The 17,318-nt window shown below is 45.9% G+C and overlaps 1 long non-coding RNA gene across 6 annotated transcripts in view; it reads left to right on the top strand.

Moving 5' to 3' along the window:
- The window catches only part of LOC140471431 (uncharacterized), a 128,671-nt gene that overhangs the window by 70,791 nt on the left and 40,562 nt on the right, over positions 1-17,318 (top strand). For 4 of the 6 annotated variants that reach the window (XR_011957043.1, XR_011957040.1, XR_011957041.1 and 1 more), the window contains 2 exons: positions 3,942-4,050; positions 10,916-11,683. The exons of 1 other annotated variant lie outside the window; for it this stretch is intronic. This is a non-coding gene — a long non-coding RNA (uncharacterized lncRNA). Of the gene's footprint in view, positions 1-3,941; positions 4,051-10,915; positions 11,684-17,318 lie in introns of those variants that run through there. One more of the 6 variants, XR_011957045.1, reaches the window with a different exon arrangement.

Here is a 17,318-nt window from a genome sequence, read left to right on the forward strand (position 1 = left end):
ATCGGATGCTGAGAGGTGACCATAGAGGTTGATAAAATCATTAAGGGCAAACAGCCAGGGTCTTATTCCTGTTTAGGTGAGTCCAAGACTAGAAAGCACAGGCATGAGGGAAAAGATTGAAAAGGGATATTAGGGGCAAAGTTTCAAGCTGAACGTAGTATGTGTATGGAATGAGCTGCCAGAGAAAGTGTGGAGGCTGGTACAGTTACAACATTGAAAAGGCATCTAATTGGATATGTGATTGGGAAAGGTTTCCAAGGCTATGGGCCAAGGGCTGGCATATGGGACGAGATTAATTTAGGATATCTGGTCGGCATGGACAAGTTGAACTGAAGGGTCTGTTTCTGTGCTGTACATCTCTATGATGCTAATAAATTAAAATTAAGATAGGTTTCTCTTTTATGGAGAGTTACCAGAAGGCCAGACAATTCTCCTTAGAGCTGAGAAGGTTAAGCAGTGATTTTGACCAGGAGTTGATTTGTTTCCAGGGTATTTCATTTACAGAGAGACAGAGTGAGAAATTTTTAACGTCACAATTTTTAGTAACTATTTTCAGGTGACTGGCAAATAATGCAAAGAAAAATGTCAAGATTTTTTTACTCAGTAAGTTCTGAGCATCTGGAACAGTTTGACCAACAGCTGGATGCAGATTCAGTAGCTATTGTCAAAACAATTTTGAAATTTAACATTTTTAAGGAAGGATTTGGAGGGCTATGTCCAAATGGGAGGTGAGTTGTGATAGACTGGCACCATCTCCAGAGGAAGAGAGTACAGCCCCAATGGGCTGAATAGCCTCCAGTCCCTGTGCTCTGTGATACTGACCCATTCACTGTGAATGATGAAGCTCATCGCAGGGCAGAGCCGTAGAGATGTACAGCATGAAAATAAACCCTTTGGTTAAACTGGTCCATGCTGACCAGATATCCCAACCTAATCTAGACCCATTTGCCAACACTTGGCACATATCACTCTACACCCTTCCTATTCATATTACCATCCAGATGCCAAATCGTTTAATTGTACCAACATCCTCCACTTCCTGACAGAAGATTCCATACACGCACCAACCTCAGTGGGGAAAAATATTGTCCCTCAGATCCATTTTAAATTCTTCCCCTCTCATCTTAAACCTATGCCCTCTCATTCTCGACTCCCCGACCCCAGGGAAATGACCTTGTCTATTTATCCTACCCATTGCCCCTCATGGTTTTATAAACCTCTATGAGGTCACCCCTCAGCCTCTGATGCACCTGGGAGGATCCCACCACTCGGGTCACAATGGGGCCTGGCTGATTGACACAGCTTCAAACCAATAGGAGAGTTGGCATGATCCTCCAGCCAATGGGAGTGAATGAGGGGTGGGTCCAGCAGGCCAACACATGACCATCAGCTTTGCAGGTGCAGTGTCACTGTGAGGGGGGACTGAATGTGAAGGAGTGGGAGAGACAGCAGATACTGGGAGAGAGATGGAGTTAGTGTGGACTGAGAAGGTTGATAAACACTGTTTCAGTCTGCTGGACCTGAATTAGATACTCCGGGTAAATTAGAACCACAAGAACTTCGGATGCTGTAAATCACACACAACAACCAGAAGGTACTGGAAAAGCTCAGCAGATCTGGCAGCATCTGTGAAAAGAAATCAGTTCGCATTTTCGATCCAGTGATGCTTCCTCAGGAACTGATGTTACTGAGAAAAAAAGAGTCTGTTTTTACGCAGAAGGTAGGGATTAAGGAGTAAATGATAAGTGGGGATAGAGTCCAAAGAGAGAGATAGGAGCAGTTGGACAGAGGAGTGAATAACGATCGGACGGGGGGAGGGTGAAGAGCTGTTTATGGGGACTGTTAGTGGCTAACCATAGGTAGTGTGTAATGGCAGGCTACGTAATAACAAGGCCTGGTATGTGGGGTAGGGGGCAAAGACACTAGGACGTGGGAGAGTTCAGGACCTAAAATTATTGAATTTGATGTTGAAGCCAGAGGGTTGCAGGGTTCCCGATTGGGAGATGAGGTGTTGTTCTTCCAGTTAGTGTTAAAATGTGGCGCTGGAAAAGCACAGCAGGTCAGGCAGCATCCAAGGAGCAGGAGAATTGATGTATTGGGCATGTCAGCACTTCATCAGAAATGTGGGTGGGGGAATACGGCTGAGAGATAAATAGGGAGGGGTGTTTGGGGTTGGGGGAAGCGAGCTAGGGAGGCAATAGGTGGTTGTAGATGGAGGGTAGTGGTGAGAGGGTGGAATGGATAATTGGAAAGGAAGATAGACAGGTGGGACTGTTCAAGAGGCCAGTGCCGAGTTGGAGGGTTGAATCTGAGATAAGGTGGGGGGTGGGGGATGGGAGATGAGGAAACCTTCATGCTGTGTGGTTGAAACTTCCCAAGATGGAAGATCAGGTGTTCTTCCTCCAGGTGCCGGGTGGCTCGGATTTGGGGATGGAGGACTTGCATGTCCTTGGCAGCGTGGTGACGGAGGGGGTGGGGGGGAAACCGAAGTGGTCGACTACAGGGCGGTGGGGTTGGTTGGTGCATGTGTCCCAGAAATGTTCCATGGAATATTCCACAATTTGGCGTCCTGAGAGCAAGGGACACAATCGGTGAGGTGTTTGAGTGAGCAGGGAAATCTCTGCTGGATGTGGGAGGATCCAGTGGTGCCTTGGATGGAGTTAAAGGGAAGGTGTGGGCACAGGTTTTCCACCTCTTGCAGTGGCAAGCGAAGGTGCTTAGAGTGGAGTGTGGGTTGGTGGGGAGTGTGGATCTAACGTGGAAGTCACAGAAGGTATGGTCTCTGTGGAATGCTGAAAGGGGTGGGGAGGGAAATATATCTCAGGTGGTTGGATCTGATGGTGGAAAGAGCAGAGGATGATGCGTTGTATCTGGGTGGAAGGTGAGGATGGTGGGATTCCATCTTTGTTGCATTTGAAGGGGTGGGGTTCAAGGGCAGTGGTGTGGGAAGTGGAGGAGATACACTGGAGGGCATTGTTGACCACATGGGAGGGGAAATTGCAGTCCTTGAAATAGGAAGCCATTTGGTATGTTCTGAAGTGTTCTTCCAGCTTGCATCAAACTTCACTGGAACACTGCAGTAAGCATGAGACAGAGATGTTGGACAGGGAACAGTCTTGTGTGTTAATGAGCAGGCAACTGGAAGCTCAGGGTCTTTTTTGCAGCACAATGTAGATCATCAGCCACCATTTCCACCACCGCCACTGAGATGCGAGAAGGTTCCTGTCTCCTCCATTAACAGCTTTCCACCTTCCCACTCCTTTGTCTTTCCAAATGTTCCTGTGTCTCTTTGGGCTCTGTCCCCACCTATTATTTACTCTTTAACCCCTGTCTCCTGTAGTCCAAAGATCTGTAGGTTCGGTGAATTGGCCCAGCTAAGGTTCCCATAGGGTTCAGGGATGTGTATTAGTTCGGGGGAAATGGAGAGTAATAGAGTAGGAGAATGGGTCTGGGTGGGATAAACTTCGGAGGGTGGGTGTGGAATCGTTGGGCCAAAGGGCCTGTTTCCTGAAGGGATTCTAATTTTCCCAGCTGTCATCGGTTCTGAGGAAGGGTCACTGGACCCATGATGACCCATGGTGTGTGTAGGAGGCGGAAAGGGGAAAGTGGCAGCAGAAACCAGATGAAATGTATCAGTGTAGACTGGGAGGGTTTAGTTACACTCTGGGCAGGTAGTTAGTCTGAATTAGAAACTCTTGGTCCCACGTTTGCAGCAAAGGGGAAGATGGCTTGGGCCTCAGGTAGTGAGAAGTCCTGGGTTATGGCCACCATCTTTATTTGGGGCAAGGTACAGCAAGGAGCATGCACGGGTCCTCTTCCTGGGTGGGGGCGGGGTGATTTGAAGAGGAGCATTTACACATCAAACACATACCAAGAGAAGTGTTTGTCTTCACTATTTATCTTGCACTGACTGAGCTTTGTTTTGTGAATTCATTTTATAGGATATTAATTGAGGATAATTGAGACTGGGATCTCAATAAACAAGTTTCTCCAGATAGCAGAGTCCTCAGGATCTGAATATCATTGGGATTTAACTGTGGAACGAGAAAGGTTTGTCTGTTCTGTCTGTGGGAAAATATATCTTCAATATTTTTGTCAAGCCAAAAGCAGAACGATGTTCAAGTTCATGGTTGGATCACCCTTGGGGTATGTGTTCAATTCTTGGCCCTCTAGCTGTGGAAGGAGGTATTGGCCTGAGAGAGAGCACAGATTTATCCAAATTACACCTCGTCTTTTTGCAGGAGCTGTCAGATTTAGTCTCACTCATCCACTTTATAATGTTAATCTGTAAACTCCCGACTTCCAATTCTCTGCAAATTTCTCGTGGACTCAAATTCCAGCACCATTTCAGGTGGAACGTTCCAGATTCTGACAACTGTCTGTTCATTCAGAAACTGCTGAAGTCCATTTTGACTCTGGGGTTACAAAGGGCTGAATTGAAAGATGCAATGCTGGTCTGAGCTCCCATTGAGGTGCATTGGAACAGTACAGGAGGCTGAGGGAAGTGTAGGTGTGAGCAGACAATGAAAATGACAGGGCTGCACTGTGAGGGCTGCTTGCCTCCATGAGAGTGTTTTGGAGTTGGGTGTAAATAGTGAGGTGAGACAGGGAGAAGGTGAAGCTGAAACTCCGTTTTAGTTCAGGCCTTTCAGAAATTCACAGTCCCAATGGGAATAGCCAATTTGTTAGTGATACCTGTGGAGTATTTAAGTTTTTAAAGTGTGACATATCAGCTTAAGTAAAGATTTTTTTTTGTTATTATAATGGACATGTTTGAAGTGAAGGAAGGTTACTCACTCATTTAAATTCTCTTAATGGGAGTAACTAGATGAATGTAGAGACGTTGTGACAGGAGCCCTCAGACCTGTGGTGTGCTCCTCTTGTACAATGTGGGAAATAAGGGCCGCTTCCAGTGTCCCTGACGGCTATGTGTGCAGGAAGGGTTCCCATCTGCAGTTACTGGGAAACTGCTTTTCAAAGCTGGAGCTGTGAGTGGACTCACTGTGGAGCATCTGCAATACTGAGAATGTTATGGACAGCACGTTTAGTGAGTTAGTCACACTGCAGGTGAGGGTTACACAGGCAGAAAGGGAATGGGTGAACATCAGATCGAGTAAAAGGCTCAGGAAGTGAGTACAGGAGTCCCCCGTTGTTATCCCCTTCTCATACAGATACTGTATACCGCTTGGGATTCTGTAAGGGCGGGAATGGGTGGGGTGGCTTCTCGGGAAATCAGCATCAGCCAGGTTCATGACACCACAGAGAGCTCTGCTGATCAGAACAAGAGGACTGACAGTGGCAGGGTTATAATGACAGGGGATTCAATAATCAGGGGTACAGCCTGGCACTTCTGTGCCCACAGACATGAATCCAGGATGGGATGTAATCTCCCTGGTGCCAAGATCCATGATATCATGGAGTGGCTGCAGGACGTTCTGGAGCTGGAGGGTAAACAGCCCGTGGTGGTGCAACACACAGATACCAACGACATCGCTAAACAGAGGGATGAGGGCCTGAAAGCTGGACATAGGGAGAGCAGAGATACATTAAAATGTAGCTCCTGAAATGTAATAATGTCAGACTTACTCCCAGTGCCATGTGCTAATGAGAGCAGGAATGAGAAGGTAGATCAGCTGGATGTGTGGCTGGGGAAATGGTGTACCACAGAAGGGTTATGATTCATCAGGCACTGGGACCGTTTCGGGGACGGACCTGTACCAGCCTGACCGGTTACCCCGGGCAGAGCTGAGACACATCCGTTGGGACTTTTGCCAGTTCTATTGGTGAGTTTGTAACTAGTCTGTCAGGGGAATAGGAACTAAAGTGTAGGCTTAGATGGGTCAGATTCAGGACAGGGAATGGGAGGTAGAATATTAGTGATTTTTAGATTAGATTAGATTACTTGCAGTGTGGAAACAGGCCCTTCGGCCCAACAAGTCCACACCGCCCCGCCGAAGCGTAACCCACCCATACCCCTACATCTACATCTACCCATTACCTAACACTACGGGCAATTTAGCATGGCCAATTCACCTGACCTGCACATCTTTGTGACTGTGGGAGGAAACTGGAGCACCCGGAGGAAACCCACGCAGACACAGGGAGAACGTGCAAACTCCACACAATCAGTCACCTAAGGCGAGAATTGAACACGGGTCTCTGGTGCTGTGAGGCAGCAGTGCTAACCACTGTGCCGCCCACTAATGTAGTTAGCGGCTCAGAAAGCCAAAGGAAAGGAGGATTAAACGAAGATTGAGTCCCTCTTCATCCATCAGTCCTGACATCCCAGGAAGGTGAGTCAACAAAATCTGGAGCTTTGTACATGTCGATGACTCTGTGCTTCAGCAAAATGGTGGAAATCTGCAATAAAAACAAAAAGCGCTGGAGATCCTCAGCAAGTCTATCAGCATCTGAAATGGTGACAGATGCAGGAAACATTGCAGCTTTGAAGTGTTTAGATGATCACACCAAGCACTACAATATTGGTTACATGCTGAGTGCCAGAACGTGGGACTAGCATAAATAGGTGCTTGATGACCAGCATGAATACGATGGGGCTGGAAAGGTGACTTTTCGGGTCAGGGCTATTTATCAAGACTGACAAAGGGTCCTGACCCAAAACATCAACCTTCCTTCTCCTCTGATGCTGCCTGACCTGCTGCACCTCCCCAGGTCCACTTTGTACAGACTCTGACTTCCAGCATCTGCAGTCCTTAACTATCTTCACATCCCAGGACTCATCTGGTGATCCTCCTTTACACTCTCTCAATAACCAGGAGAGCCTTCCTTGGAAAAGGGGAACAAAGGTGTATACAGTACTCCAGGTGTGGTCTCACCAAGGCCCTTCCAGAAAGGGATCCCTGTCCCCATCTTATCCATAATGGTCATCAAGCACACGGGCCTGGTGTGATCATTTCAACACTTCTTCAAGGCTGCAATGTTTCCTGCATCTGTCACCATTTCAGATGGGGCCAGACCTGCTGAGGATCCCCAGTGCATTGTTTTCTCTGCTGTCGAGTGTTGAAAGGGGGGATTTGCAGTTGAGAAATTCAAATTGAACTTCATGTTACTGGATCCGTGCCGATCTGAATATCATTGGCCTTTTCATCTGGAAGGAAAGGTTTGCATTCTGTCCCTGGGCGAATATTTCAAATCTCAGTGTGACAAAAAGTACTGAGACAGTGAAGTCCATGTTAGCGTGCGGACTTGGTTTTTGAAAGTCTAAAACAATCATGGCACATTTCCCTGGAACAGTCAAGCCACAGATTGGTTTTGTATGAGGACAATTAGCCATGAAACCAGAAAGACCAAAGGATTCCTGCATCATGGAAAAAGCTATAAAAATGGGATTGTTGTAATGGAGTGAATTATTGATTGTAATCCAATGGATTGTAATCCATTGGTGTTGTCACATCGGTTCCAGCGCCGTAGGGAAACACGGGAAATGTGATGAATGCAGTGTCAGTTTAAGTTATTCAACTGGAAAGGTGAAGAAGAAATTTACAAGGATGATGCCAGGACTCAGGGGTCTGAGTTACAGGGAGAGGTTGGACAAGCGAGGACTTTTTTGTTTAGAGCAGAGGAAACTGCGGGGGAATATTTTATAGAAGTGTATAAGACCATGAGAGGCATGGGTAAGGTGAATGCACTCGGTCTTTTTCCCAGGGACTCAAGGATTGGAGGGCATCAGGTTAAAGTTAGAGGAGAAAGAATACATGGGAACCTGAGGGGCAACTGTTCTACACAAAGGTGGTATGTATATGGAATGAGCTGCCAGTGGAAGTGGTTGAGGTGGGTATATTAACAACACGTAAAAGACATTTGGACAAATACATGATAGGAAAGTTTCAGAAGCAGATGGGCTAAGTGCAGGGATATGGGGTTAGCGTGGATGGACATTCTGATCGGCATGGGCCAGTTTGGGCCAAAGGGCCTGTCTCTGCTGTAGGATTCTATAACTCTCAGTGCATTTGCTCTTTCTCCCCCTAACTCTGGTATCCTGGGATGTATTCCATTGGGGCAAGGAGACTTGTTTACCTTTAGCTCCATTAGCTTGCCCAGCTCTAACTCTTTCACGATAATGGTTATTATCTAGGTCCTCACCCTCCTTTAGTCTCCTTATCAATCACTGGCATGTCCTTTGTATCCTCCACTGTGAAGACTGACTGCTGTGTACTCATATTCCTGAACCCTGCTGGATAGGAATAACTGGGCACAGAACTCTGAGAGGTCTTCTTTGAGTCTTTATTGATGAGACACGGCAGTTACCTGGATAGTGTACATGCAGAACACCTCCAGGCAGCATCAGGTAACTCCCCACCTGTCCGATGTGCCGCTCCCATTCTTAAACCTTTGTGGTTTGGGACTTTGAATAGAGACTGTCTCTCAGTATTCTCTCCATGGCAACGGCAGTTAGAAAGTCGAGTGGTTAAACCACACACCCCTCCCCCACGCCCCCGTGGCTCCCTCAAGTACCTGACAGGTGCTTCAGTTTCCGTGGGGCTGTCTATCGGGATGGTGATGTGGAGCAGCCGGGGTTGGGGTGGGGTGGACAAAGTTAAAAACCACACATCACCAGGTTATAGTCCAACAGGTTTATTTGGAAGTACAAGCTTTTGGGGTGTGCTGTGATTTTTAACTTGATCAGGATTATCTATGGTAACAGTTAAGTGCTTCAGCAATTACAGAGGCCATCTGTTCCCCACACAATAGGTTCCCCTCTAGCAGGGTAAACTGCTATTCTGTCCTTGGGGATAGTTACTCACCACTTTTCTCCCCCAATCCCATCTCGCTTTCTGTTGATCTTTAAAGTTTTTCCAATCTCCGAATTTATCCTTGGTCTTTGACAGTTTGTATGCCTTCTCCTTCAATTTGATAGACTCCCTTATTTCCTTAGACATGGCAGATTACTCCTTTTCCTACAGTCCTTCCTTTTCACTGATATATACTTTTGCTGAGAAATTTGAAAAATTACTTTGATGTTCCTCCACTGTCTGTCAACTGTACCACAGGAAAGTCTTTGCTTCCAGTCTGCATTCGCCAACTCCTGCCTCCTCCTATTGTAGTCTCCTTTGTTAAAGCACAGTATCTTGGGATTGGATTTAATCTTCCCGCTTTCCATCTGTGTTCTAAATTCAACCAGATTAATGACAAGTCTTTTTATCAGATTACGAGGGGAGGCAATGTTTCCTGGGTGTTTTGGGTTCATTGTCAGTGACCTTGGCTTTGTAATAAAGTGCAGGATAGATATTCACAACAGAGTATTCTGGATGCTGTGAATGTACTACACAGTCTAAAACCATAAATCACTGTCACCCCTCAGTTTAAAATTGCAAAATCATTATCTCCTACACGCTTCCTCATTACCTAACTTTGAACGCTAATCCACCTGACTATCCTGCTCTTTCTGAAAATCTCCTTTGGTGAAGATGGTGAGTTTTGGATTCATCTTTCTGTTATTACCGTAGGAAGATAAGCACTGGGCACAGGAGAGGCAATGCAGCCCTTCGAACCAGCTCCACCATTTAATACGGTGATGATTGAGCTCACCTCGGTCTCAGCTGGATTTTTCCGCCTGCTCTCTCTCACGGTTCAACTCATTGCAAATTCAACATCTGTATCTCTTCATTAAATTGGCTCATTGTCCTGGCATCCACCGCATTTTGAATAGGAAATTCCACAGATTCACAACACATTGAGATAGGTACATTCTTCTTCATGAGAATAGAACAGAGTCCCTATAGTGCAGAAACAGGGTATTCATCCATTGATTCCACACCAACCCTATGATGAGCATCCCATTCAGACCCACTCGTTCCCTGTAACCCTGCATTTCCCGTGGCTAATTGCCTAACCAGCACATGCATGGACCCTATGAGCAATTTGGCATGACCAATCCACCTAACCTGCACATCTTTGGACTGTGGGAGGAAACTGGAGCACCGAACAAAACCATACAGACGTGGGGAGAATGTGTAAACTCCACAAAGTTGCCTAATGCTGGAATCAAACCCGGGTCCCTGACACTATGAGGCAGCAGTGTTAGCCACTGAGCCACCTCTGCTTAAAACCTGGTGCCCATTATTAACCTCCCCACCCCGCAATTGGCTGAATGTATATTCCTTACGTCAGAAGTCCGGGTGTCTAAGTGGATGTCTCGGTAAATCCCCGTGACAGCCCACATGTCCTGTGTGTCTGAATAGATATCCTATACACAACACCCTCCAGCCCACACTTTCTCTCACTTTCCAGGGACAGGTCTCCAGAGACTTCATGGGGACTACAAATCCCACAGTCCCTGAGGCAGGGACCACACGTGTGTGAGGAAACCCACCACTGTACATGTACAGAATGTGGGCGGGTTTTGGAGCATGTTCTTTGGGTAACTAGCGGAAACCATTTCACACTGTGATTGGCAGGAGAAGGGATGCATCTGCCGATGGTATTGATCAGTTTTGGGGGGATCAAAGTGTCACTACGCCTAGATGGGACCAAGTTCCATTCGCAACTTGTCATAACACTGGGAATTGACCAATGGGAAACAAGGAAGAATCTGACCCATTTTCCCAGACTGAAGGTTCCTCTTCTGTCCAGGATCTGCCACCTCCCTTTCTGTTTCCGTCTGTTTCATTCTGCTGTTACATTATTGACTTGCAGCAAATGAAGGGAAAGGAAGTGAACCCAGAAAGGGTGCAGAGTCTAACCAGAGACGAGAAGTGGTGCCATGGATCTGTTTATCAGTAACTCCATGAGAATGTAGAGCGTGTACATTAGTGGGGAGCAGAGTCAGAACGGTGGGAGAGAGTAAGTGGGCTGGAGGGTTACAGCTTTGGGAGAAGAAAGGGGAAAAAGATATTCCAGAGAAACTAGAATTGTCTGTTCTGAATTTCTAACCTGTACATATTCTTTTATACAGGGTGCTAGATAGTGAAGATTTGCAGACTGAAATCTCAAAATCATGTGCAGATTGTGATTAAGTTAACCAGCATTTGAAGAACCAAAGATGGAGAATCACTCGGCCAAAATCCTGCAACACTCTCCCTCCCAGCATTGTCGGTCTATCTGCGCCAAATGGACTGTGAATGGTACAAGACAGCAGCTCCCTACCATCTTCTCAAGGGTAACTAGAGATGGGGAATAAATGCTGGCTGAGACCGTGATGCCCATATCCTGGAAATGGGTTCTATCTCTAGTTGCTGAACCCCAGTTGATGTTCCTGCAGGATGATGAGGGACGCTGAGTGCATCCTCCAGGAGGCAGCACCATCACATTACCCCTGCCTACACCCACACAGTAACACCACAACGTCACTGGAACAAAAGGCAGTGAAGCCAAAGGAGGGCTTAGATATAGTTCTTCAAGGTAAAGTCATGAAAGGGGATTGGAACACAGCAGGAACAGGAGACTGAGCTGGATGGTCAGCTGTTTCCCCTTGAATGATGGAGCAGGATTGAAAGGCTGAATGGTCTCCTGCTGCTATCTCCCAGGTATGTATATAACCATGGAGCCCGGGTAGGAAGAAGGGGGCAGGGATTCTCCAGGAGATTGCACTTCCACAACAGTTTTCAGTGAGGGATGGTTTGATGGATTTTATTTAACATTTATCTTTAACACAAGGTTTCTAAATATTGGTTTTAAAATGTTGTAAGAGCTTTTTGCACCGCAAGTAAAATTAAAGAAAATAAATTGAACTGTTTGAATATAACAGTTTAAAGCTTTCAACCTCCTGTAAAACAAAATCCTGTCTATTCCCAGACACCATCACTTTCCAGCTACTCAAACTCCAGGGAAATATTCCCTCCCTGTCTGAACCTTTGGTTTGATTTAACTGCTTTTCAGTTGTCATTCTGTGAGGTGTGAAGCGTTCTTTTTCCCCATTTCTCTGACCCAGAAATGTGAGCACAGCAACCGTCCCACCATCAAAATCATTATTACGCCATTTTGCTTTTGGTTAACCTATAATCTCCAGCAGTGCAAAAGTGAGGACCACAGATGCTGGAAAACAGAGCCTAGGTTAGAGTGGTGCTGGAAAAGGGCTCTCGCCAAAACATTGATTTTCCAGCTCCTCGGATCCTGCCTGACCTGCTATGCTTTTCCAGCACCACTGTAGTCGAGACATATAATCACCAGCAGTAAACCATTTGTGTAACCAATTGAATATTTCCAAACAAAGCCTATTACGGGTCAAGCAAACCATTACAAGTGACAGAGTGAGAAGGGACTAAATCAAAGTAGAGTTGTGGGGAGGGGGCAGCGGTGGAGATAAAGCACTGTATCCCCTACGGTGCCCACATCTATCTAAAGGCATTGAGAGCATTGATCCACACTACATGCTCCTTCTCCAAGGACATCCTGCTGTGTAGCCTTAGAATAAAATCATAGAATAAAATCCCTACAGTGTGGGAGGAGAGCATTGGCCCATCAGACCCCACCGACCATCCGAAGAACATCACGCCCAGAGCACTCTAACACAGTAACACTGCATTCCCCACGGCTGATCCACCTAGTCTGCACAATCCTGGACACTGTGAACAATTTAGCACGACTGATCCACCTGACCTGCACATCTTTGGACTGTGGGAGGAAACCAGAGCATCTGAAGGGGACCCACACTATCGTGGGGAGAATGTGGGACCTCCACACGGGCCGTTGGACAAGGCTGGACTCCAACCTTGTACCTGATGCTGTGAAGCAGCCGTGCTATAATCCCAATTTAAATCAAAACAGATGATCCCTGTTTATTGTCACATTGCTGTTTGTGGAGACTTACTGCCCAGAGAGACATCCTGAGGTTCAGAAAGTGGCAATGTAAGTTCAATCACCTCCAGCCCAGTTAATGTGGTTAACAACAACAACATCAATACTCCAACAGTGTCATCATGTACAAGGTCCACTCCTGACTCTGATGGACAGTAACATCAGAATCAGAGTCCTGCAGTCCACATGGAGCAGGGGGATGACCACTTCCCTGTGAGCACTCACTAGGCTCTCAATCGTGTTGAAGACACAGCAAATCCCTTGTCACACAGAGGGGTGAACAGCTCCTACCCAGTGTGAACACGCTGGGGTGTCAGGGGGTGAGATGAATCACTGAATCCTCTCTCACACACTGATCATCTGAATGGTCTCTCCCCCGTGTGTGGGCTCACTGGGGACTTCACAGGTGCTGCATTTGAGTGAATCTCCCCTCACACTGGGAACAAGTGAATGATCTTTCCCCAGAGTGAGCTCGCTGGTGTTTAAGCAGATCAGAAGACTGAGTGAATCCTTTCCCACACACTGAGCAGGTGAAGGGTCTAAATCCACTGTGCTATCTCTGGTGACTCAGCAGATTGTAAGATCGAGTAAATCCCTTCCCATACGTGGGGCAGGTGACGGGCCTCTCCGCAGTGTGACTGTGTCGGTGGGTGTCCCACTGGGAGGGGTAAGTGAATTCCTAATTCTGATTGAGTACGTCCTCCTGTTTTCTCGTTTGTTATTGACAATCTCATTCCCCTCGCACCAGAGCCTGTTCCAGTGTTACAGAAACAACAGAATGGTCAGCTACAGCTGGTCACCTGACTGATCACTGGACACTAACGGTTCACTCGAAACAGATGCTGCCAGACCTACTGAAGTTTTCCAGCAATTTCTGATTTTGTTTCTGATGTCCCAGAGTTTGCAGATGTTTAGTTTTCCAATACTCATCTTGTGTGTTTCAGAGGAGTTTATTGATGAAATTAGAGAGGTTTGAAAGTTGTACGTTAGGTCACACATCAGCTATCATCATCATGAATGGTAGAGCAGAGTTGAGGGGCTGAATGGCCTCCTCCTGTTCCAATGAAAGTTACCCATCGGCAGCTTTTGACAACAGATATTACTCACTACCCTCAGGCCACAGGATTGTTCACACACAGTAGTGACCATCCTTAGTCCAAGGATTGTTCACACACAGTATTCAGTGCACAGGATAGTTCACACACTGTACTGACCATTCTCAGGTCACAAGATTATTCTCCCATAGTAGTGACCATTCTCTGTCCACATGATTATTAAATCACAGTATTGACCATCCTCTGGCCACGGGATTATTCCCACACAGCATTGACCATTCTCAGGCCAACAGGATTATTCCTATACATTATTGACCATTCTAAAGCCACAGGATTATTCACACACAGTATTGACAATCCTCAGGCCACAGGATTATTCACACAGTGTATTGAACATTCTCAATTCACAGGATTATTCGCACACAGTATTGAGCACCATACGGCCAGAGTATTAATGAACACACTGTCTTGGTCATTTACACGTCACAGGATTATTACCATGCAGTATTGACTATTCTCAGGCCACAGCAATATTCACACACAGTATTGACCATTCACAGGGCACAGGATTATTCACACACAGCATTGACTAGCACACGGCCACAGGATTAATGAACACACTGTCTTGACCATTTACAGGTCACAAGATTATTCCCACACAGTATTGACCATCATCAAGCCACGGGATTGTTCACACACAGTATTGATCATCCTCAGGCCACAGGATTATTTACACACAATATTGACAGTATCCAGGCCACAGGATTATTCACACGCTGTATTCACAATCCTCAGGCCACAGGATTATTCACACGCTGTATTCACAATCCTCAGGCCACAGGATTATTCGCAGACTGTATTGAACATCCTCAGGCCACTGGATTATCCACACACAGTACTGACCATCCGCAGTACACACAAGTATTCACACACAATACTCAATAGTCCCAGCCCACAGCATTATTCACACACAGTCTTGATTGGAACACGGCCACAGGATTAATGAACACACTAACTTAACCATTTACATGGTCACAGAATTACTTTCACACAATATTGACTATCTTCAAGCCACAGGATTGTTCACACACAGTATTGAACATTCTGAGACCACAGGAGCATTCACACACTATATTGACCATTCTCAGGCCACAGGATTATTTACACACAATATTGACCATCTTCACACTGCAGGATTATTCACACACTCTATTGAACATCCTCAGGCCACAGGATTATTCACACATAGTATTGAGCATCATACGACCACAGGATTAATGAACACACTGTCTTGATCATTTACAGGTCACAGAAATATTCGCACCCAGTATTGACCATCCTCAAGCCACAGGATTGTTCACACTCAGTATTAACTGTCCTCAGACCAAAGGAGTATTCACACAGTATTGACTATCCTCAGGCCACAGGATTATTAACACACAGTATTGCCCATTCTCAGGCCACAGGAGTAGTCACACACAGTATTGACCATCCCCTCAGGGCACATGATTATATTTACATGGTATTGACCATCATCAGGCTACAGGAATATTCACTCACAATATTGACAATTCTCAAATTACAGGATTGTTCACACACAGTATTGAAGATTCACAGGCCAGAGCATTATGCATACATGGTATTGACCATTCACTGTCCAAAGGATTATTCACACACAGTATTGACCATTCTCAAGCCAAAGGTTATTCACACACAGTACTGACGATTCACAGGCCACAGGATTATTCCCATACATTATTGACTATTCTAAGGTCACAGGATTATTCACACACAGTATGGCTGTCCTCAGGCAACATAATCTTTCACACACAACGTATGGACCATTCTCAGGCCACAAGATTATTCACTCACTGTATTAAACATCCTCAAGCAGCAGGATATTTAACACACACACACACAGTATTGACTATCCTTCGGCCCAACGGTTATTCCCACACAGTATTGAATATTCTCAGTCCACAGGATTATTCACACACAGTATTGACCACTATACGGCCACAGGATTAATGAACGCATTGTCTTGATGATTTGCACGTCACAGGATTATTTTCACGCAGTATTGACGATTCTCAGGCCACAGGAATATTCACACATAGTATTGACCATTCACTGGGCACAGGATTATTCACATACAGTATTGACTAGCACACGGCCACAGGATTAATGAACACTCGGTCTTCAACTTTTGCAGGTCACAGGATTGTTCCAACATAGAATTGACAATCCTCAGGCTAGATGATTATTCACACACAGTATTGACCAGCCGACGGCCACAGGATTAATGAACACACTGTTTTGATCATTTTCAGGTCACAGGATTATTCCCACACAGGACTATCCTCAAGGAACAGGAATATTTACACAAAGTATCTCCATCCTCAGGCCATGGATCATTCACACTCAGTATTGACAATCCTGAAGCCACAGGATTTTTCCTACACGGTATTGACCATTCTCAGGCCACAGGATTATTCACACGGTACTGAACGACCTCAGGCAACACGATTGTTCACTTATAGTATTGACCATCTGCAGGCCAAGGGTTATACACACACAGTACTGATAATTCACAGCCCATAGCATTATTGACTGCCCTCAGGCCACATTATTATTCACGCAAAGTATTGACCATCCTCCGTCCAGAGGATTACTCACATACAGTATTGATCATCCTCAGATCAACGGTTATTCAAACACAATATTGACCATCCTAAGGCCATTAGATCATTCACACACTGTATTGACCAACCTGAGGCCACAGGATAAATGAACACATTCTCTTTACCAATTAACAGGTCACAGGATCTGGAAAATCCCAGTCTCCATTCCTGACCTGTGCTGCCTCATCTCTCTGGAGTGGAGAATTCTGTTGGCTCATGATCTGGAGTATCTGCAAGAGTGAGTGACACTGACAGAGGCAGCAATTAGACACATACAGTGAGGGATACCACATGGAGAAATACTGACTGATATCACCAGAGTTCAGGATCAAATAATTGTGCGGGAAGAAAGGGTTTTGATTCATGTTGCACTGCGAAATACAACCTGTGAGCAGGCGAAGTGATGGCCAAGTGGCATTATTGTGTGACAATTTATCCAGAAACTCAGCAAGTGTTCTCTGGACATAGGTTCAAGTCCCACCATTGCAAATGATTGAACGTGAAGTAAATGCTTAAAACAAAAGTAATTAAAAACCTGTAAGTGAGTATTAAACAATTGCTGATGTTAAGAAAAATCCATCAGGTGCATTCATGTCTTTAGTGAAGTAATCTAAGATGGGACTGGGATATCACAGGTATTACAGAAACAACAGCTGAGGGAGGGACAGGACAGGCAGCTCAATGTTCCAGGGGACAGATGCTGCAGGAAGGACAGAAGGGGAGCTGAGAGAGGAGGAGAGCTGCTGGTTCTGATGGGGTGAAACATCACAGCAGGACTGAGAGAGGATATTCCTGCAGGATCGCCCAGTGACGCTGTGTTCGTGGA

Source organism: Chiloscyllium punctatum, unplaced genomic scaffold, assembly GCF_047496795.1.
Source record: "Chiloscyllium punctatum isolate Juve2018m unplaced genomic scaffold, sChiPun1.3 scaffold_85, whole genome shotgun sequence".
Lineage (NCBI taxonomy): Eukaryota > Metazoa > Chordata > Chondrichthyes > Orectolobiformes > Hemiscylliidae > Chiloscyllium > Chiloscyllium punctatum.